At 40.2% G+C, this 23551-nt stretch overlaps 2 long non-coding RNA genes across 2 annotated transcripts; both read right to left on the bottom strand.

Moving 5' to 3' along the window:
• Positions 1 to 630: 630 nt before the first annotated feature.
• Positions 631 to 10684, bottom strand: LOC307131368. The gene is made up of 3 exons (XR_013817163.1): positions 10614 to 10684; positions 2900 to 2953; positions 631 to 721 (listed from the first exon to the last, which is right to left on the bottom strand). It is a non-coding gene; the product is annotated as an uncharacterized lncRNA (long non-coding RNA).
• Positions 10685 to 10805: 121 nt separating this feature from the next.
• Positions 10806 to 18915, bottom strand: LOC307131367. Its single transcript, XR_013817162.1, has 3 exons — positions 18704 to 18915; positions 11525 to 11589; positions 10806 to 10864 (listed from the first exon to the last, which is right to left on the bottom strand). It is a non-coding gene; the product is annotated as an uncharacterized lncRNA (long non-coding RNA).
• Positions 18916 to 23551: the final 4636 nt, after the last annotated feature.

Genomic DNA, 23551 nt, shown 5'->3' on the forward strand with positions numbered 1-23551 from the left:
CGGTAAAAGTGAGTGGGTCCTATATCATTGATCGTAAAAAGTGGGTGGGTCTTGTCCCGCACACATACAATGGTTCCGACGGCCATGATCTATAGCAGCTCTGGAGAAAACACTCATGTCATCGTCCAGCTCACTTCAGTTCTCATATAGTGCCAATGCAGTCAGATCAATAATAGTTTTGAAACGTATAATAATACTATTTCTTTCAAGAACAGTTCAACTTCTAGATGTATAGAGTGAGCTCTTAGTATGTTCTGCTGCCCTACATAAGTTTAGCTATAGAATGAACTAACAAAACCAACAACCAAAATAATAATCCAGCATCAAATGAGACACATGATGTAACATCACTTATTTTAGGCTTTGCTTTTCAAGGTAATTCCTCGATTTCTTACAAAATATCGTTTGTCCTCTGTGCTTTCCCAAAACAGGATCCTCAGCGGTCTTACAGTGCGGTCTTTCAGTCAGTGTGGCCAGTTCTCCTTTGGCTATATGAGCCTTAAAATGTTCAATTACAGCTGTAACTTCAGCATTTGACCAGCACACGTTTTGTCCTTTCAGTTTCTGCCTCGCTGTCATTGTCTGTACAGAAGAACACATGCTTTAGTAAGCTCTGACTATATGAGAGCTCCTGTACTTACACTGATGGAGGTATTCTGATTTAAACCTCAGGTACCTTGAGAAACTTCAGTGGTTTTCTCAATGGGCATCTTCTGAACACCTGGAAGAAATCAGTTATACACTGATCAGAAACTCAGATATAACGCAAACCTGTATCTAGATCTTAAAACTGAATATACACCTGATATCTAAAAAAAAAAAATCACATTTCAAATGACATTCAAATTATTATTCTGGAGAAGAAATGTTATATTAAACACCTCCTTTTTAAGTTTTTGACCAACATGAACATGATCAACTTATTGGTATAGGCCAGAATTACAATGTTGGTGCAACACTGATTCCATTAATGTTCTTCTAGAAAAGTTTCACTATATAAAAGTGCAAAAATCTGATTATTGATAACTGATTATTACAATTAATGGCAAAAGGAATGTTTAGAAATGTAAACTGATATTACCTACTGACACACTGCAGCATTATATATTATAGATCTAAATATACACACACACACACACCGTATATATCTGTCTTAAAACCACTGGCTTAAAATGAACATTTCTAACGCATCATCTTACTCTAAAGGTACAAATTCTGTTGTGTACCTTATCAACATTATTTAATATTAAGCCATTGATTTTGGGCTGTTGGCAAACATAATTCTAAAGTGGAAACCATCTAAACATCAACAGACAGGTTGTTCATGTTTATACGCACTTTACTATCATTACTAACATTCAACAAAGCATGTATTGATGGATTTTGTTACCCTTGTTGTAAAGTGTACACTATTTCAACATTACCTGATGTGTTATTAACATTTGTAGACTCTTTATCAACATGACTTGTCATTAACAAAGCATTTATTATTATTTAATGAACCTACAAATGTTAACACATCAGTTAATGTTGAAATAGGGTACACGTGATAATAAGGTTCTCAAAATCCAATAATATACATGCTTTGTTTTAATAATGTTGATAAGGTATACAACAGCATTTTTACCTTTAGAGTAAGATGGTGAGTTAGAAATATTCATCCGTAGTGTGTGTGAACTGCTGTGTAAACTAATGTAAATATGTACAGTAAGATAACCTTACAAAAACAGTAAAGCTACAGGCATTGTTCATGATTAGTTCATGTTAACTAATGCATTAACTAATGTTAACTAATACAACCTTATTGTAAAGTGTTACCATAATAACTATAATACTTTTAGATCACTATTATTAGAATTGTTGCTAAGATACTAATATACTACTACTGTCAGTGAAAAATTTATATTTTATAATGATTATTTTATTTTACAATACTTCCTTCTTAATTTCTTCGCTTAAGCTGTTATACTGGCAGAAGCCTGCAGTTTCAGTGGAAACAGGTTTATAAACGCATCTTATTACAAATGGGGTGAAATACTTTAAATCAGCTGTCCACAGAAAGTTTGGATATAATGCAAATGTGCTAATAGAGTGTAAGTGGTGCTCGCTGCATGTTAAACTCAAGGCACATGTAGAGATGGAGTTCACTGCATTCATTGGCTGTGAAACGAGGCGTGGACAATGCCAGATCATGAGCTGATGGAGTGAGGAAAGTGTGCGGTTCAGTTTGAAACACGCAGCACAACAAACTGTAGACTTACTTCATTATCGTCTTGTGTGATTTGATAAGGGCACGAAGCTATATCGTGCTTTTGATTTTAATTTCATTTTAGAGACGCTTTACCAAAGTGCATGCCGCAAGATACAAAGACAAATTATGTTATTACACAAACACATTTGGAGACGGAATTAAATCCGGTGACTCAAAGCACTTCAGGAGGTGGTCTGAGACGCATTCCAGATGAAACTGGACAAGTGTAAATGCAGATGGTTGTTGAAACCGCATATGGTTTACCACAACTTTACTCCTCACAAAACTGCCAAATTATAAACAAGTGAGAGCGTGTTTTAGGCTATATGACATGTTCTAGTCAGATATGACAGCGCTCATCTTCATTAAAAGTAGTGAGAATAAATTATTTAACCAGTGCTGATGCTACTCTCTCTCCTATTGATCTTGAAATTAGCTGATGATAAATAAAATGCTTCTCATAGCGGTAGTTTTACGATGACGTGAACACCGTTAAACCAGCGTATAGCGTGGAAATAAAATGCAAAGGCCCATTTATGTGGCCAAGTGTAAATGGAATTGTTTTGACAAATCATATCAGTAAAAACACATGAAAAGGTTCTTACTAGACTAGCATTTTCTAAAATGATGCAATGCTCTTTTTATTACCATCTCAGCACAGCCTTGATCATCCAATGAGAACTGGTCCTTCTCAGGGCTCACCTGAAAGCAAGGTAAAGAAAGAAGAGATAAACATTCAACTACAGACAAAGATTCAGAGATGATCCAAATGAAGCAGCACAGACACTGGACTCCATCTGATAATAACAATGAGGCCGATATATATTAAGACTAATAAATAATGGATTATTTCCTGCAGCTTCAGATGTGTACTGTTCACCATGATGGTTGTGAAATGTTTGAATCACTTTGAAAAGGAAGACACAGTCAAGGTGCATCACAATCAGCGCGGTGTTACAGGGAGAGTTTGTTTGTGCATTTGCAGCATTTTGTGGAATTGTAAGCTGTAATATTTTTAAAATGTTGTGTATATCTGATTTATCTCAGACAGGATGAGTTACTGAACGCTGCAGTAAAGTGCTTCACTGTAGGCCAACCGGTGATCATCTCTTCCACACGCGAGCTCAAACAGCAATGCAGGACAATAATAACTGACTGTCATATATACATAACATTATAATGAGAAGACTATTGCAATAAGACGCTGTGAATTCTTTGGGTTTAGTTGCTGTGTTCCAGCGCTGTTGTGGGAAGAACGCGCTGAACAACAGGAGTTCCACATTTTGACAAACACAGTCAAGTGCACTTGTGCATTTGCATCAATGTGTGCAGATATAAGTCGTGATAGTAAAGTTATGTAGTATAAACCTTTGATTTCTCTCATATAGGATGGATTAGGATCAGTTAAATAACTCAAGCAAAGCTCTTCATTGTACCGCTGATGCTCATTGGCTTCAACGCAGAACATTAATAACAATAATTGGGACTGTCATATATAAATTACATTATAATGAGAAAACTATCTGAATAAAACGCTGTGAATTCTTTGGGTTTAGTTGCCGTGCGTCCACAACAGGAGTTTCAATACGTAACTTAGTTCAAGTTCATCTATGCATGATTTTGTGCAAGTAGGAGTTGTAATATTGTGTTTATTTTTTATAAATATCGAATTGATCATATATAGGTTGTGTTCCATTGAGCTAAACAAAAGCGCTTGGGTTTATGGGTGTTCATTCAGCTCTTCAGCTTTAGCGCGCGCACCTCAAACACACGTTATTTGAAACCATCCTATTAAACACGCATAATATTACTGTAATTTTAAAAATGTTAATATGTTTTCAAAAGTATTGATGCATTATTTATCAGAACTAGTACTTTTATTGTTCTTGTATCATTTTCATCAACAATATGAGTAAAATAATTATAAATTATAATAATCCCTTATTGTCCATTTGATTTGATTTATCCATGGCACAGGCATTTGATTCTTTATGTAGCCTAAGTAATGTTGCCCATGACTTGTTTGCATTTTAATTTAATTTTATTTATTATTATTTGTAAGGCAATAGATGTTTTGGGTAAAACTTTACAATACATTTGTTATTGCATTAACTAACATGAACTAACAGAGCAAAACTTTTGTTAATGTGAGTTAATAAAATATGTGAGTTGATGTTAGTTCACAGTGTGCACTAAATGAACAGATACAACACTGGATCATAAACATGTTGAGATTAACGTTAACTAAGATTAATAATCCTGTAGAAGTATTGTTCATTCATTGTTAGTTCATGTTAGCTAACACTAACAACATGAAAACTTATTGTAAAGTGTTGTCATTTTTTTTTTTTATAAAGAAAGTTAATTAATTTAATTTTTACAATCATATGATAGCCAATAGAATGAATGGCTACTGTACTGTATAGGTTTGATTTATGTTGAAGTGTTTGAGTCATGGCTTTTAAAGGTCCCGTTTTTCGTGTTTATTTGAAGCTTTGATTGTGTTTACAGTGTTCAATATAACATGTGTTCATGTTTCGCGTGTAAAAAAAACACAGTATTTTTCACACAATTTACTTATCTGTGTACCGCTGTTTTCACTGTCCTCAAAACGGCTAGAAAGATTTCGCTGTTCTATGAAGTCCCTCCTTCAGAAACACGTAACGAGTTCTGATTGTGCCAGCGGTTCCCGTGTTGTGATTCGACAGCAGCTTAGCGCATGCAGAGCGAACGTTACCGGAAAGGTCGCGCCTCTCACCATAACCAAATACCAGGATGTAGTCCTAACCAGCCGTTCGCTGTAGGCTTTGAAAGGGAACTTCTGTTAAATAAAATATCTCGCTTGGCATTGAACTTTGAGCTTTATAATTTCACAGGTATTATATATGCTCTATCATAGTGTTTCTCAACGGGGGCGGTACCGCCCCCCAGGGGGCGTTCAGAGCACAACGGGGGGCGTTGGAAGCAAGATTCTTGAAAGGGGGGCGTTCAGGTGTTCCTGGGGGGCGTTCACAAGTTTATACCAAAGATCCTATGCAAAGATCCAGGCAAGACAAAATTAAACATGTATGCTAATTACTTGCAAAATAATGCCTACCACATTATAAAATCTGCCTGTTTAATGCGACGTAAACTATATCGTTTATTTTACAATGACTAAAGCGCTCAATCCGGTGGTGGCTAGAATCCAGCGCTGACTGGAATCACGCAGCGGAGGAATGGGAAGTTGACAAGCCATTAAAAAAGTATTGACTTAAGAACCACAATAAATCATGTTCATATTCACTCCGGTGATGAATTTTATTTGTATAAAGGTAAAACTTTTACATTTTTAGGCATCAATGCAATGCCTAATGCCAAAATGTTTTCTTAAAAGCCCTATTCGCACGGGATTTATTGCCTGGTGACCTCTAGCCATTTGTAATAATTGCAGAGGTTGTTTGTGATCTTAATCCAGTGCGAATCGGCCATGTCTGTAATTTATAAAATTACCCCGCGAATGACCTACCATATTCCGCCGAACACACCCTGTGATAATATTAGTCCTATGCGAATCGCCATCTCTGTGATTTGGCCAGGATTTGGAGGGTCGTATATAACTTTTGCAAGGTTTTTGTTTCCTATGCGCATTTGTATCCACATTTCACGAAGAACGAAGGCTGCATTCATAACGCACACCGTTATAAATCCCTGTGCGGCTGTGCACATTATACTTTCACTTTAGAATTAGAGCCAATTTGGGAGCGAATTGCTTGAAAGGTGTGTTCAATATTATTATTAATGAAAAACACAAAAACAGAACAATACAATGACAAGCTCGCTTAAATGGGTGCTTTTTCATTTAGCTTTAATCTTCTGCATTCAGATAGTTAAAAAATAATTAATACTACAATAATTTAACGGTTCCTGTGTGTTTATTCTTGCTAGAAGCTTTTGTTTTTATTTTACTGATCATGAACACGAATTAATCATGACAAACCAAATTAGTTTTAATTTGTAGACTATTAATTAGGCTATAGCCTACCATTGATGAAAGCTGATACCAAGGAATTTAGGCCTATAATTATAATATTTATTTTATTCATGAAAAATCATGATTATATAATTTTTTTATTGAAAGTAGGCCTAAGGTTAATGATTAGAACCCTGTGAAATCCATTAATAAATAAATACAAATATATATATATATATATATATATATATATATATATATATATATATATATATATATATATATATATATATATATATATATAATTTTGTTTTTATTTTTTCAAATTCCGCAAATTTTTCCCCCTAATTCCGTCTTAATTTTTCTGGATTCCGTTTTTTGGACTCCATTTTAATGGTTAAATATTTTTTTAGTAATAAAAAAAGCATGTCTAATTAATTTAAATAATGAAACCTATCAATTTTGCAAAAATTACATCTTTAGAGCCTTATGAAATAGCCTGTTTTCCCCCATCCAATTCCGTTTCATTTTTCAAATTCTGTTTTCAAATCAAATGAAGACATGAAATATTAATTTAATTTAAATTTATTCATATGAAATTAAACCGTTTTTTTGTCAACGTGCTGCACTGAGCTTTATTGATAAAATTAAAACATGGAAGAGAACGTGATAATTCCTTAAAAATATAAGTTTTGATAATATTTTATTAGTAGTAGGCCTATTATTGCATTGAGACTTGTCTAAATTTTACTGTACAACAGTAATATATTTCTGTCAAATTAAACCGAACTTTTATTTTGACGGGTGGCCGTTTTCTCAAATGAACGGGAAAACGGGAAAAATGTTCAAGAAGTTCCTCTCAGAGGCTTGAAGATGAAGTTCATGTCAGGCTACAGAGGCTGAAAACACAGCGAGTGCTTCAGTGTGTGTGAGAACCCGCGTAATAAAACCTAAGTGCAAACATTACCGCTTTGTACACACACATATGATGGTGCAACAACATTATGGGGACTCTCCATAGGCGTAATGATTTTTATACCGTACAAACTGTATTTTCTATCCCCCCACCCATAAACCCAACCATCACAGGAAACATTCTGCATTTTTACATTTTTAATAAAACATTGTTTAGTATGTTTTTAAAGCGATTTGATTTACAGGGACATTTAGAATGTCCTCATAAACCACTTTGATGTTGTAATACCAGTGTAATTGGTAAATGTCATTATACAAATTTGTGTCCTCATAAATCACATAAACAAGCACACACCGACACACACACACACACCATGTCCCCCCACCAGTAATAATGGTGGTAGATATTTCATTTACAGTGAGTATGACAAACGAGAAGAAAGCAAGAATGACGCGTCAGAGAGAGTCCCTCAGAGCAGCAACGGTCACGTGATCTCTGTCTCGGAGGACGAGGTTCGGAGGGCACTCAAACGTGTGGATGTCAGGAAAGCTGCTGGGCCGGATGGTATTTCAGGTCGTGTTCTGCGGTCCTGTGCTGATCAGCTCGCAGGGCTCTTTACATCCATATTCAACGAGTCCCTTGCTACATCTGTTGTCCCCACCTCCTTCAAACGATCCTCCATCATCCCTGTACCTAAGATCAGTAAACCCTCTTGCCTAAATGACTATCGTCCAGTGGCTCTCACATCTTTAGTCATGAAGGTCTTTGAGAGACTCATTAAAAACAACATTTGCTCCTCCATTCCTGACACTTTGGACCCTCTTCAGTTTGCCTATCGTCCCAATAGATCGACTGAAGATGCCATTTCTCACGTCCTTCACTCCTGCCTCACTCACATCGACAGCAAAAGTGGGAACTATGTCAGGCTGCTATTTATTGACTATAGCTCAGCCTTTAACACCATAGTTCCCATTAAGCTAACACACAAACTCCTGGATCTAGGCCTGAATTCTTCTCTCTGCCTCTGGATTGAAGATTTCCTCACTGGCAGACCCCAGGCGGTGAGAGTAGGCCAGTTCACCTCCACCTCCATCACCCTGAGTGTGGGAGCTCCACAGGGCTGTGTGCTGAGTCCCCTGCTCTACTCTCTCTACACCCATGACTGTTTGTCCACACACAGCTCCACCTCTATCATCAAGTTTGCTGATGATACTGTTGTCCTGGGTCTCATCTCCAACAACAATGAGACGGCATACTTGGACGAAGTGGAGCAACTGACATCATGGTGCCAGGACAACTGTCTCTCTCTGAATGTTAACAAGACCAAAGAACTGATTGTGGACTTCAGGAAGAGACAGCATCGGTCATACTCCCCTCTCATGATCAGCGGGACACCGGTAGAGAGAGTGAGCAGCTTCAAATACCTGGGTGTGAACATCTCCGAGGATCTGACCTGGACTACACACATCCAGACACAGGTGAAAAAAGCCAGGCAAAGACTGTACCACCTGCGCCAGCTGAGGAAATTCAGGGTTTCACCAGCCATCCTGAAAACTTTCTATCGAGGGGCGATAGAAAGTGTCCTGACTCAGTGCATCACAGCGTGGTACGGGAACAGCACCAGTCACGACTGCAAAGCCCTGCAAAGAGTGGTGCGCTTATCCGAGCGCATCTCAGGCTCAGCTCTCCCGCCTCTGCAGGACATCTACACCAAACGCTGCAGAGGTAGAGCTACCAAAATCATCAGAGACATTAATCACCCTGCAAACTCTCACTTCACCCTGCTGCCATCTGGTAAGCGCTTCCGTAGCCTGATGGCAAAGACTGAAAGACTCAGGAGGAGTTTCTTCCCCCAGGCCATCAGACTCCTGAACTCAGTCACGTGACTCACTTCACCCCCGCACACACATAAACATCCAGTCTTTTAACATTAACATCCACATACTGCAATTGCACTGCACTTTACGTCCCTATTGTTACTGCGTAACAACCTGTAATAAACCTTGCACATTATACTTCTTTATATATACATATTATATATTTTATGTTAACCACTTATTTTTAAGTCTACAGTTTATCTCACTTATCATATCCACATATTTTTTATATTTTTATTTTTATCTTATTTCCTATTTTTATCTTAACTTGATTTATTTATAATTCTACTTATGTTAATACTTTTTATTCTAATTTTATTCTATTTCTATTTAATTTCTTGTAACTGTTATTTGCACTGTCCATGGAGCGGACCTGTTTACATTTCACTGCCAGTTGTATATTGTGTATATAACTGTGTATGTGACAAATAAAAACTCTTGAATCTTGAATCTCTTGAATAGAGGAGAGAGGGAGAAGGAAAACGATGGTTTTGGGAAACGAAGCCCAGTTCAGTTCGACAAAGGTCATTGGACAGGTTGGCCAACCATGTATGGAGGTGTGTGCAGGAGAGAAGGGGGAGACAACGACTTGTCTGGCAGCATTCAATGCAGAAGGCAGAAGTTTGTTTAATGCAGTTTAAATTTATGTGGCTACATAAAATTAAAATTGATGATAAATCACTATTTCCCTTTGCAGTTTGACTGGCCCATTGGTTACCTGAAACAGCGGCCCATTTTACCTGAAACAGCGGCCCATTTTACCTGAAATAGTGGCCCATTTTACCTGAAACAGCTTATCGTTAGCCTCATAGCATAATTGCCTAAGTCCAAACACATTGAAATATGATCTGGGCAATTATGCTATGAGGCTAACGTTATGCAAAAAAAAGTTGGCACAGCTGATGTTTTAAGAACTGTAGGGCTTGAATAATTATATATTTTTTACATAATTTCAACACAACATTATCAAAAACAGTGATTAATAATCATAAAAACACATGGAAAAGGCATATATGGTATTGTATTATTGTCCCAAGCGATTTACCAAAAAGTGGCCCAATTTACCTGATATCACCCTACAAAAAAAGTTACGGATTTAATAATAATATTAATAATAAGGACAATAATATTGTGAATAATATACATATTATTATTATTACAACAGAATAATAATTAGCATACATAGCTCTTTTTTGGTTGGTGTGTGTGTGTGTGTGTGTGTGTGTGTGTGTGTGTGTGTGTGTGTGTGTGTGTGTGTGTGTGTTTGTGTGTGTGTGGAGAGGTGTGGGGGGGGGGGGGGTGGGGGGGGGCGTTAAGGGACCTGGATAATGGATAGGGGGCGCTGGCCCAAAAAAGGTTGAGAACCACTGCTCTAACAGCAACATTACACACTAACTAAAGTTTGAAAAATGGGATCACGAAGAACAGGACCTTTAATGATGAGCCTTTTGTTTTTGTAATCAGGCTCTCAAAGTATATAAAATTTGGATTTAGATTAATCGGCCAATATATCAGTTATCAGCTTTCAAATATAAAGAACGATCAGTTATCGAACTCTGCCCAAATGTTTATATTGGTGCATCCCTAATTTTAATTTCCAAAAAGAAAAAACAATACCTTCTGTACTCTCTGTATCTCTGACTTCTGACTGGGACAGAGTGCGGAGGGATCAACCTCACAGAGAGTCTACAAAACATCAAATTAGACATGAAACACTGATGTAAATATGTGAACAGCCTAGATCTCACACGTGTGTTTGCTTGGTTTGCTCATTCTCTTACAGCACAACTCTCACTTACCTCATGTAGACCCACAGTAAGAGCAGCACAATCACCACTGCCTGATGACAGCTGGGTCTGACGGCTTATCTGAACATATGAAATAAAGCGTTACATACAGAAACACTTCACCTAAAAACATAATATATGGAATATAGCAAAGGGATAATGTACAGTCAGCCAGTAATTAATACAAAATAAACATGGACAGGATAATCAGATAATCATACATAACTACCCATCAATAAATATTTGCACATAAAATATTGATTTGAGATAATATACAAGATTACAAAATAGTTCAATTTCAAATCAATATTTCAAGGTAATTTTAATGTATTTTATGCATCACATTAGATGCGTGTTCATTATAGTATGTCATGTTGTGTGTGTGTGTGTCTTACAACAGTTTTATGAGGACACCGTTTTATGAGGACATCATAAGAACATGTTCTTGATGTTTGACTTTGACTCAGTGTGTTGTGTTAGTTTGACAGAAGTCTGGTCTATGAGGACACTAGTTTTACCGGGACACTGGTCACTAGACACATTTGGACGGCACCTGAGCTCCAGTATTTGTGTGTATGAGAGTGATACGAGACACTGCGTCTGTGCTAGTTGCACAGTAAGTGATCCTGACTCACTTTTTACACACAATCATAATTCAGTGACTGATAACTCTGGCAAACGATCTGTTTCTGAGCTGAAATCTATTCTATTCTTTAAGGAATAACTCAATTATTACATTACCTTCTTGGATACCTTTAGAGTTGCTGTATCTTGTTTGGTTTAATCTGATTCTTCTCAGTTATCATCTGGAAAAAAAAGAAGAGCAAATAAAAATCAAAACAAAATAAAGACAAATAAATACTCATTTTAGTATTACATATTGAAAGCCAATTTCAACCGAGGGTCCTATTTTTTTCTTCTTCAATTATTATATATATTATAATAATTATAATAAATATTTTTCGGTATTGGTATTAGCCGAAATGAGCTGTGAATTATGGGTTATCAGTATCGATCCTAGTATTCCATATGTGCACCACAGTGTCCCGGTAAAACTAATGTCCTCATAGACCAGGATTCTCAAACTAACACAACACACTGAGATCCTTCAGTCAAGACAAACATCAAGAACATGTTCTTATGATGTCCTCATAATACGGTGTCCTCATAAAACTGGTGTAAAGCCACACACAACCTGACATACTGTAATGAACACACATGTAATGTGATGCATTAAAGCCATGAACATTAACTTGTAGGGCTGCACAATACATTGCTTTATCATTCATACCTATTCATGGTAGTGACATTGGAGTATAGCCCTATGTGAAGTCAAGCAGGCTATATGGATCATAGTTGATCTCTTATAGCACATATGTCAGAGTCAAGGCCCGCGGGCCACATCCGGCCCGCGAGAAGGTTTTTTACGGCCCCTGGGATGATCTTGATTTATTATTAGAACCGGCCCGCAGACCGCAGCAAGCCGGCAGCCCGCAGATCTTTTACACGCACCAATACTACATTTCCCACAATGCAACGGTGACGCACCAAGCAGTAGGCTGCTTCATTTCAATATTTATTGGCACAGCAGTCGTCAGCATCACAGTAAAATTAACTTTCAGATACCCATCAAAAATGGCAAAACGGAAGGTGGACACTGAGAACCGGGGGTTTCAAACAAGGTGGGAGTCGGAGTATATGTTCACGGAGGTAGCTGGAAAACCTGTGTGTCTTCTGTGTGGAGAAAGTGTGGCGGTACTGAAAGAGTATAATCTGAGACGACATTATGAAACGAAACACGCGGACAAAAACAAGAATATGGACATGGAACAAAGGCTACAAAAGGCAGAGGAATTAAAACGAGGCCTCAAATCTCGACAGGCTCTGTTCAAAAAAGCCAAATCACAAGGCCAGGCTGCTGTCAAGGCCAGTTTTATTTTGGCAGAAGAGATCGCTAAATCAGCCCGGCCATTTACGGAGGGGGATTTCATCAAAAACTGCATGATTAAAGTTTGTGACGAAGTTTGCCCAGAAAAAAGGCAACTCTTTTTAAATGTGAGTCTGAGCAGAAACACCATTGCCGAGAGAGTAGACCAGTTGTCTATCAATCTAAAAGAGCAGCTTGTGAAAAAGGGAAAAGATTTCATTGCATATTCCTTGGCTGTGGATGAGAGCACCGACATTTCTGACATTGCCCAGTTGTCAATTTTCATCCGCGGAGTGGACTCCAGCCTAAGCGTGACAGAGGAGTTTTTGGCTTTACGTCCTATGCATGGCACAACTACGGGGCATGATTTGTATGAAGAGGTGTCAAGATGTGTAAATGAGATGGAGCTGCCTTGGGAAAAACTCGTGGGTTTGACAACCGACGGAGCACCTGCGATGTGTGGACACAGGAGCGGACTGGTGGCGAAGATACGGGAAAAGATGCAAGAGGAAAACGCGACAGGTGAGCTGACAGTTTATCATTGTATCATACACCAGGAAGCGTTGTGCGGTAAAGCCTTGAAAATGGAGCATGTAATGAGCATCATCACGCGCACAGTTAACTTTATCAGAGCCAAAGGTTTGAATCACCGCCAGTTCAAGGCATTTCTGACGGAGTTAGAAACGGAGCATGGTGATTTGCCTTATCACACAGAGGTGCAAGGTGCTTCAAGATTCAAGGGGGTAATAAGCAGAGTGTGGCGAGTCGTGCTCTCCCTCGTAAAGACTGGGGACCAGCTCGTCATCCTCAACAACCTCTCAGGGCAGACCTCGGGACTGTCATCAATATAAGAAGTCCGGTGGTCAGGTGCCCAGTCTGCCTCCACGGGACAGGGCATGTCAAACATTTGCTTGCCCCACCCCGTTATCCTCAAAACCACTCCATCCCCGCCGCCTCTGGTGATTCGGGGGGGCAGTGGTTTCCAGTGAAATGTTAGACGTTCAGTGTTTAAATCCTGCTATCATCCAGGACATAGAACGTCTAACATCCCCTCAACAGGAAGTGTTAAAATTGTCACTCTCAGAGTCTCAGGCAGCGTGTGAACTTCTGCCAGGCGTTTCTGCATGGGTGTTAAGCACAGTAAAAATTAGTAAACTAATTTATTTGTCGTCCTCCGTGTTTGAACGGCGTGGTCTCCACTTCCGTGAAGGCGGAGTTGGCGTTCGTACTGTCACAAGTGACAGCAGTTACTTCCTGGTCCCCAGTAGGGTGGGGGGGTGTCCAATCTTAGATCTTCGAGTCTTAAACCGTGAAGCAGTTAAAGTACTCAAGGTTAAGATGTTACAGTGAAGGCGGTCGTGTCGCATATTCAACATTGTGATTGGATTCGGCACGATTGATCCGAAGGACGCATGTATTCGCATATAAAGACTGCCACAACACAGGAAGTTCCTGAGTTTCGCTCTTGGGGGCAAAAGCTTACCAATTTCGGGTCTTCCATTCGGCTAGCCTTGTAACCGCACGTATACGAAATGTATGGATGTATTACCGGCTCCATTGGGATTCCGGGGCATTCAAATTTTGAATTACAGAGGCGATTGCTAAAATTAGCACAATCACATGAGATGGTGCTTCAACACAGTGTGTTAGCTCATCTAGTTTCTCTAGGGTTGAGACTCAACACCAAGAAAAGTGTTCTTTCTCCTGCCCAGAGAACGACTTATCTAGGGTTTGTTCGGTTTTTGGTCACCAAGGTGGCTTGAATCAAGACCATTCAGTATTCCCTGAGCAAAGTCAGGCTAGACCAAGATCTTACTGATCATCAGCACCAGAGTGTTAGGTCTAATGGCATCAGCATCCACGGGTTTCCCTTTGGGGTTGTTGCACATAAGACCGTTTCAGTTGTGGCTCAAAGCCAGAGGACTTAGGGCCAATCCTCAGGCAAATAAAGTGGCGCGCCATGTGGCTTCGTACACTAACTATGTGGTTCAGACCCCGGTTTTTGCCTTGGGTCCCACTCTAGGCGTACCTTGTCGTCGCAAGTTGCTAACGACGGACGCTTCCCTGACGGACTGGGGTGCGGCCTTAAGTGGTCGTCCAGCCCAACGGGAATGGGAGGGTCATCAACTCAGTTGGCACATCAACTGCCTCGAGTTGACGGCTGTATTTCTGGCCCTGAAATACTTTCTCCCCCAATTGAGGGGCTGTCATGTCCTAGTGCGGGTGGACAGTACAGCTAAATATCTCATATATAATCACCAGGGGGGTCTGTGCTCACGCTATCAGAATAGCGAGACAGATTTTTCTCTGGGCTCAGAACAAGTTCCTGTCACTCGAGCAGTGTACATTCAAGGGCGGTTGAATGTGGGAGCAGATTTACTGTCCAGACAGAGTTACAGATGGGGGGGTGGAAACTCCACCCAGAAGTAGTCAAGCAGATCTGGATCAGATTTTACAGAGCTGACCACAGGGAGTGGACCTCTTCGCCTCTTCTCAGACAGCGCAATGTCCCTGCTTCTCTCTGTCACCCAGCCCCGCTGGGTCTGGATGTGATGGTTCATACATGGCCCAAAATGCGTCTGTATGCCCTCCTTCCAGTCGCTCTGCTCCTGGGAGTTCTAGCCGGGGTTCGCCAACAAGGGTCTTGCTTCTTATCAATAGCGCTGCGTTGGTCGAACAGGGTTTGGTTCTCGGAGATAGTGTCTCTCCTCAACGGCTCGCCTTGGGCGATTCCGGCGAGGAGGGACCTTCTGTCTCAGGCAGAGGGCACGATATTCCATTCCAGGACCGACCTGTGGAACCTTCATGTTTGGCCCCTGAAGGGCACCAACTGAGGGACACGGGGCTTTCGCCTGCAGTTATTGAGACCATCCTAAGTGCTAGAGCTTCCTCCACTCGGAAAGTTTATGCTAATAAATGTGGTGTCTTTGAAAGGTGGTGTACGACACAATGTAGATTCAGTCAACTGCCAGGTAACTTCAGTTCTGGATTTTCTGCAAGAAAAGTTGTCATCAGGCACCTGCCCCTCCACTCTCAGGGTTCATGTGGCCGCTCTTTCGGCTTGCCACGCCTTGGTGGATGGGGTGCCGCTCGGGAGACATCCTCTACTCGCTCGCTTCATTCGTGGGGTAGGCGGTTGAGGCCACCTGTTAGAACCAAGATCCCTTCATGGGACTTAGCTTTAGTCCTCGAGGGTCTGGTTGAGACCCCCTTTGAAACATTAGCTTTCCCCTCCACTCTCAGGGTTTATGTGGCCGCTCTTTTGGCTTGCCATGCCCTGGTGGATGGGGTGCCGCTTGGGAGGCATCTTCTGCCTGCTCACTTTGTTGTGCCAGGCAGTTGTGGCCTCCATTAAGAGCCAAGATCCCTTCATGGGACTTAGTTTTAGCCCTCGAGGGTCTGGTTGAGACCCCCTTTGAACCTCTAGAATCAGCGTCTGACGAACTTCTGACTCTAAAGATGGTTTTTCTTATGGCTATAACTTCTCTGAAAAGAATTGGGGACATGCAGGCTCTGTCAATATCGCCATCCTGCTTAGACTTTGCCCCAGGTTTGGTGAAAGTGATTTTGCATCCCCACCCTGACTACCTACCTAAGGTTCCTTTGTCGACTGTACATCCTGTCACTCTTGAAACCTTCTGCCCTCTGCCGTTCACAACGCCGGATCAGGAGAAACTTCATAGACTGTGTCCAGTCCATGCTCTTGAGGCCTACGTCCACCGCACTAGCCAGTGGCGTAAGTCAGAGCAACTGTTTGTTTGCCATGGGGGCCGTAACAGAGGTTCTGCCACCATCAAACAATGTCACATTGGGTCAGGGATGCTACTGCTCTTGCCTATGAGGCGCGCGGTCAAGCTTCACCTATAGGATTAAGGGCTCACTCCACCAGGGGAGTCGCCTCTTCTACTGCGTTAGCAAGGGGTGCTCCCTTACAAAGTGTTTGTGATGCGGCAGGTTGGTCCTCTCCGCACACATTCTTAAGACTTTATAGCTTGGATGCTCATGCCACTCTGGGCTCTCATGTCCTTGAGTCGACATCACAGGCTAATGCCTGAGGCTTCTTGCGTTCTTGTGCACACCTACACAACCGTAAGGGGTCCAGGCACCATCAAGCACGGCGGCGTGGGTATTCTCGTTCCCATTTGCATAAGCTTATGCAGCATTGAGTGTAGCTTTTGAAAGGGAACACTTGGGGTTACTTGACTGTAACCCTGTTCCCTGATAAAGCGGAACGAGATGCTGCATTGCTAGGCCGTGCTGATGATGCTTCAGGACTGGTCTTCAAACAAAGAAGATCTGGTTTGCTCCAGCTGAAGCTCATCTATTTATAGCCTCGTGCAGCAGGTGCGCCTATGACGTCACCAGCCGAGGCTATAAATACCTCCCGGGTCAATTTCATTGACGTGTTTTCACACTATTTTCACAGCTGGTTATGTCAAAGACATCCCCATTTGCATAAGCTTATGCAGCATCTCGTTCCGCTTTATCAGGGAACAGGGTTACAGTCAAGTAACCCCAAGTGTTTTCTTTGATGAACCTGAACAAAACATCACACAGAAGTCGACTTACTGCTGAACACCTCCACTCAATTCTGAGGATTTCCTCAGCTCAGAGCCTTACCCCGAACATTGATGAACTTGTGGAAAAGATGGGACACCACCAAGTATCAACCTCAAACAAGTGAACATTACTGTGCAATCACATATTTAGAGTTTTTACTCAGTTCAAGTTTAAAAGTTAAAGTTTAATATTTGTTTTCACTGCATGTTACTTCTCCTTAAACAAAGTGTTGTTTTTGATTAATAGATTTTTGCACTTTATTTTATTGTATTTCAATCCAATTATATTTTAAAAATATTTCAGTTGAGTGGATGATAGAAAATTGCTATTATTGTTTTTTTCTTTGAAGTAAATTTAGCCCACTTTTGCTAAAATAGAAAATATAGGCTACTGATGGTGCCTTGAATACCGGTTTCTTTCATTTAATGTTCATGTTATGGGGATTTTTATATAAAGGAAATTTGTCTTTTGTGTCTGTTGAAAATTAAAGATTACTGACAGAGCCATAAGAAAATATTGCTTTATTTATCTGATCATATTGGAATATATTTGTTAGGTTTTCAGTAGGTTCAATTAGGTTCACTAGACTATATGCGTCATTTAAAAATTTTTCAATGAACATTCGAACAGTCCGGCCCTCGGCTTGTAGCTAAATTTTTTATTTGGCCCTCCGTCCATTTGACTTTGACACCCCTGTCTTATAGTGAAAACAGCCTAATAAACTGCTGCGGACTGTCATTAATTGCAATAAAACATCCAAATACAAAGAAAAAAATCAGTTTTGTAGCTTTAACCAGGAATAATTATATCTGATGTATACAGTAAAGACTATGCAGTGTTATTTTACAGTTGATTACTCTATATACCCTTATTACTGTTCCTAAATGCTATTAGACTTACCTGGAAAACATGAGGCACTGTTAATTTCATATTTTTGTTCCATTTTTGTATCTATGCTTGCAGTTTATCATTTTCTATGCAGACGCACACCCCTACAAAATCACACCAATCATTCTAGAATGATTAGTTATTTCCAAATAAAGCTATTTAAGTCATCTGGTGAAATTGTTTTTCATATTGCATTATATATTGCAGGGAAAAAAATCAATATTGCCATATCAGTTTTTTTTTTAAATATTGTGCATCTCTATTAACCTGGGTAACATTTAAGCTTTAATATTACCTTTAACAATACTCTGTAAATAAAATATAATGTACCAGCTTTATTAAACAAGTTTTAAATGACGAGCATCGCTGATTCTCTGTAAACAGAATCACTATAAGTGTGCTAGCACCGTTAGCATCACGCGCTAGCTGCTTTCTAAGTGTAAAACGAGCTGGGAAGAGCTAACAGGACATGCAAAAATAAGCCAAACGGACCCACAGGCTATTAGAGAAGCATTATAACATTATTAAACAGTGTTATAACTTACCTTTAAATAACAGTTGCCTTCATCAGGTCCGCAGTCCTCTCATGTCCGGTCCAAACAGGAAATTAACTTGCCCCATACACCTCTGACTACACCACACTTATCATAATATAAACGGGATTTTATCATATAATTAATATATTACTTGCAAAAATACTTAAATAATTAGTATTTTGCATTATGTTGCTTATTATACAGACTTATGCTGAAGCTGAATGAAGCTCCGCCCACCGGCGCCATCTTGTTTTCACGATTTCCCGCCTACCGGAACCGATCTGTCCAATCAGAGGCCTCAAAACTTACACTTGTGTGTATTATGCAAATTTTTGATGACGCAGGTGTTATACCGGGACCTGGCTCCAGGGGCGCACTCCCGAAATCAGGGATACACTGTGTATAGTAAAATTTCAGGGTTTTGTGGTATGTAAGGACATCGCGCCAAAATTGGAGAGGGTGCTTCTGGGACATAGTAAATGGCATCCACACTGCCGGAATTATGAGGACATGGCCCCTGTCCTCATAAGTCCTCGTAAACCACAAAAACAAACACACACACACACACACGCACGCACGCACGCACGCACGCACACACACACACACACACACACACACACACACAAGTAACCTGTTACTGCTATTTCTTAATCCTTTAAATAGGCTATAAGAAACGTATTACATTTATATTCAATTACATGCTGTTATCCCTTTACAGTTACTACTCTCATAAAATACTTGAATTACATGTTGACTTTTAAACCTAAAATAAACAGCAGATATTTCAGCTAAATTAATGTCTTTGTGCTGAATATTAATGGTCTCCCTCTCGTTTGCGTTCTGTCTTTGTTCAGTAGAGTTTAAAGCTGTCAGGACGCGCTTTTATGCAAAATGGAAATACTCGCGTGAATTCGTAGCATTTACAGATGAGGATATAACTACAGTTCTCTATAAAGTTTAGTGGATATGACCTGTAAAATTAACGTTTTGCTCTGAGGACGCACACGCATGTCAAAGCGCATGACAGGGTATGTTAAACACTAATGCATTCGCTTGAAGCTTAAAATAAAGAATTCTCATGTTTTGGACTCTTGGATCATGTGCCTTTCCCGCAGCATCTCACTCTGTTTCCACTCCACTATTTTTAGATGTATTTTGTCCATTGAAATGCGTTATTTAGTGCTGTAATTTGGCACGACTGGTTTAAGCTTTACGTACAGAGAGCAGACCCGACTAATCGATAGTGAGAATCATTGTCGATGATTTTCATTATCAATTATTAGCGATTTTATCGACTAGTTGTTGCAGCCCTAAAGGAGAATTTTTCATTTCATGTTGTTCACTGCAGTTTTTTTGTTTAGTTTTTTTTATATATTTACAGCAGTACATTAAAAGCAATTGGCTGGACAACCTAATGACTCTGGTATTTATTTTGTAGTTGGCAGATATGTACTTGTACTGTGGTACTGTTATTTTCTTAAAGGTGCAGTGTATAGTAGTTATGCGGATCTATTGACAGAAATGTAATATAATACACATAACTATGTTTTCAGTGGTGTATAAATTAATATACTTAATGTACTATTATGTTTTTATTACTTAGAATTAACCACTTCTATCTACATACACGTGGGCTCCTTACAGTGAAATTGCCATTTTGCGGCGTCATGTTTCTACAGTAGCCCCAAACTGACAAACTTCTCCACAGAGCGCTAGTCACTCTCTGCTCTCTCCGATGACAACATCTCTGTCCTGTATTGGCCACCGTAGCTTCTCTATGTACTTCAGAAGGGAGGGGTGAGCGGTGGGTGGTTGCAATTCACAACCTCACCACTAGATGCCTCTAAAAATTTACACACTGCATCTTTATTATTAAACCAAATAGTTATCAGTGTCGTTAATATCTATTGTATCTATTGACTGTCTGCTTAAAATCCACTGACTAGTAGCCTATGATGTTGGCCTGTAAGAGTCATTCAACGGCATTTCTTAGTTTTTCACTTAATTTTGATGGGCCTAATGTGGCAACAGATGACTAGACCCTATATGAATTGACCTCAAAGTAAACTGACCGTCTACTGAAAGGTAATTTATATGCAACAAACAGTTAGTAGAACACTCATTAAAATCCTTGTAAAACTCATTTAACGGCATTCCTTAAATTTTCACTTCATTTTGATAGGCCTAATATGGCAACAGATGAATATATGAATAGACCTCAAAGTAAACTGACAGTCTACTGAAAGGTAATTTATATGCAACAAACAGTTAGTAGGGCACTCCTGATATTTCTTCCATATGACTAGGGAACGAAGGCATCTGCGCGTTACCCTGATCATACAGAATGGTTTTCCCCTCGAGGAAAACCCCTTGATTCCCAGCTACCACTGTAAGGGTCTCATGCAGCAGGCCAAGAGATATTCTGTTGGACGCAGCCGCAATGAGCCCCAGCAGTCCTTAAACTGCTTCACAGTGATGCTGTGGCCTAGCTTCATTTTAGAGACCACCGCCCGTATGGACTCGATACGTTCGGGAGACAATTGTGCCCACAACGTAGAGAATCCCATACGACTCCCAGGAACACAGTTCTCTGAGAAGGCGTCAACACGCTACTGCGTGTAGAGTCTCAAAGGGCTAGGCCGCCTGGAAGAACCCGATATTGGTATGCTTTGCCCCAAAAAGCGAACCTCAGGAACTTCCTGTGACACAGAAGGATGGATACAGGGAAGTATGCGTCCTCTTCAGACCCATCGTGACAGACAAGGCCTCAGACTGGATCTGAATCACAATGGAGGAATTGCTAAGCATCTTGAATCTGAATCTCCTCAGAGAACGATTCAAGTACCTCAGGTCTAAAGTTGGATGCAACTCGCCATCCCTCTTAGGAACTATGAAGTACTGGCTGTAGAACCCGGACTCCCTGTCTGGCGGAGGAGCACATTCTGTGGCCTCCCTACCAACAGGGAGTGAACTTCCTGTTCCATTACCCGAACCTGCCCAGGGACCACTGCCGTCCAGACCACCCCACTGAACTTCAGGGGAAGGTAACCGGACTGCAGTCTGTATGCCCCTTTCTACAGTCGCAGGCCCCAAGCTGATATATTCGGAGGCATAACCATGCGCCGAGATAATCTGCTAAGGGAACCAGCCTCTCGAGGCCGGTCTCGGGTGTCAACCGAGCCTCCTCCCCGACCCCCTGAAGCGGCTAACCGGCAGGACGAAATCGAGAAAGATTTTCGGTTTGCGTACGCGTTTGCTGGACCACCGCAAGTCTTGCTAGAGGCGGCTGATGTGCGAGTTCCCTCGAAAGGGAACATTTAAAAGACAATCTACAGATTTTACCCTGATGAGCGTAAGTAGATATGTACTTGTAAAGTAACTTATAGTCAGCAGACTGTCTATAGACTATCTATAGGAGGACCATCAAAATAAGAGTGTTACCTAATTATTTGATTCTGGGGTCCTTTGGAGGATTCAGAGTAAAAATATTTTTTTATTCTTGCCTGTCCGATTCCATAAGTATTAGCTAAAACATAATTTATTTTATCTGTTTATTATATTACCAACACAGCCTAATGTAGGCACCCTTTACTTATCTGCCAAACGTTGTGGCAGTAAAAAAAAAAAGGAGTTTTTTTTGCTGTGTGGCCGGATGGAGGAGGGAAATAAATTAACCGGAAATCGGAAATGTGTGTATATAAGGAGGAGTTACAGGAGGAACGGGAGGAAGAAAAAAAAAGAAAGAGGAGAGAGAGAAGGAAAGAGAGAGGGAGAAAACCCGCATACCTGAGGAAACCGCCTAGTTGGTGAGACTGAACGCATCACTGCTGTTTGGGCCAGTCGGGGTCGCTGAAGCGGACGCGAGTTTCCATAGCGATCTCTGTAGTGCGGCATGCACTCACGGCTGCTGGTTGCAGAGTGACGACGTCTTTGTGGCTGACGAGAGCGAGTGAGCTGCTCAGGTGAACGAACTCCCTGTTTAAACTCCCTTAGCGTAATAGACTCCCACAGACAAAAAAAAACAGTTTCCTTCCTGCCATTACCGGCCCGAGCTCAGCGCTCTTCACGCACACACACAAACACACGAACTACACCAACACGCAAACATACCTGAACTTTCAAGCACGCCCATTCATCACATCACACCAAAGACAAAGACTTTTGTTTAACTCCAGGTGTTTGGGTTGATTTAATGTGTAAACATTTTTGTAATATTGTAAAGACCTGATTGGTTGAATTTCCTTTTGTTATTTAATTTGCTCGCATTGAGAGACTGAACGGTTGAAGGTGTTGAATCTGCCGGGAGTATTCTAAGCGATACTTGCATCAATTTTGACTGTTATTTTTTCTTATTTATCTATTTATTTATTTATTTATTTATTTTTGTTTTCATTGAAATTATTGTTTTCATTGTGTTGAAAAATGAGTGTTTTTTTCTTTTAATTTAAACCAAGGTGATCTCTACATATATACTTTTCCTTATTACTGTTTCCACCTCTTGTCGAGGGAATCATGTGACCCTTATTGGGGTTTAATTAATTGTCCTAATTATTTATTCACTTTTTCTTTTTCTTTTTTTGTGATTTTTCTACATTCATTCTTTTGAAAATATGGAAACATTTCATAACATGAAACTGAACTTCTGGATTATTTTTGCTTTCGTGTTAGTTTGGAAAAAATATAACCATGAATATGAGATATTTGTTTGAGACTGATTTATGTTTGTAATCGGTGGCTAATAGAGACCTTCCGGGGGTAAAAAAGCAACAGATAACATTTATATTTCGACAAGAGTAAGCTTGTCTGGCGCCCGAACTGTGTATAAGTTAAAGTAGATATTATATTTAATTTTTTTTT

Source organism: Gobio gobio, assembly GCF_949357685.1.
Source record: "Gobio gobio genome assembly, chromosome: 9".
NCBI classification, from domain to species: Eukaryota; Metazoa; Chordata; class Actinopteri; order Cypriniformes; family Gobionidae; genus Gobio; species Gobio gobio.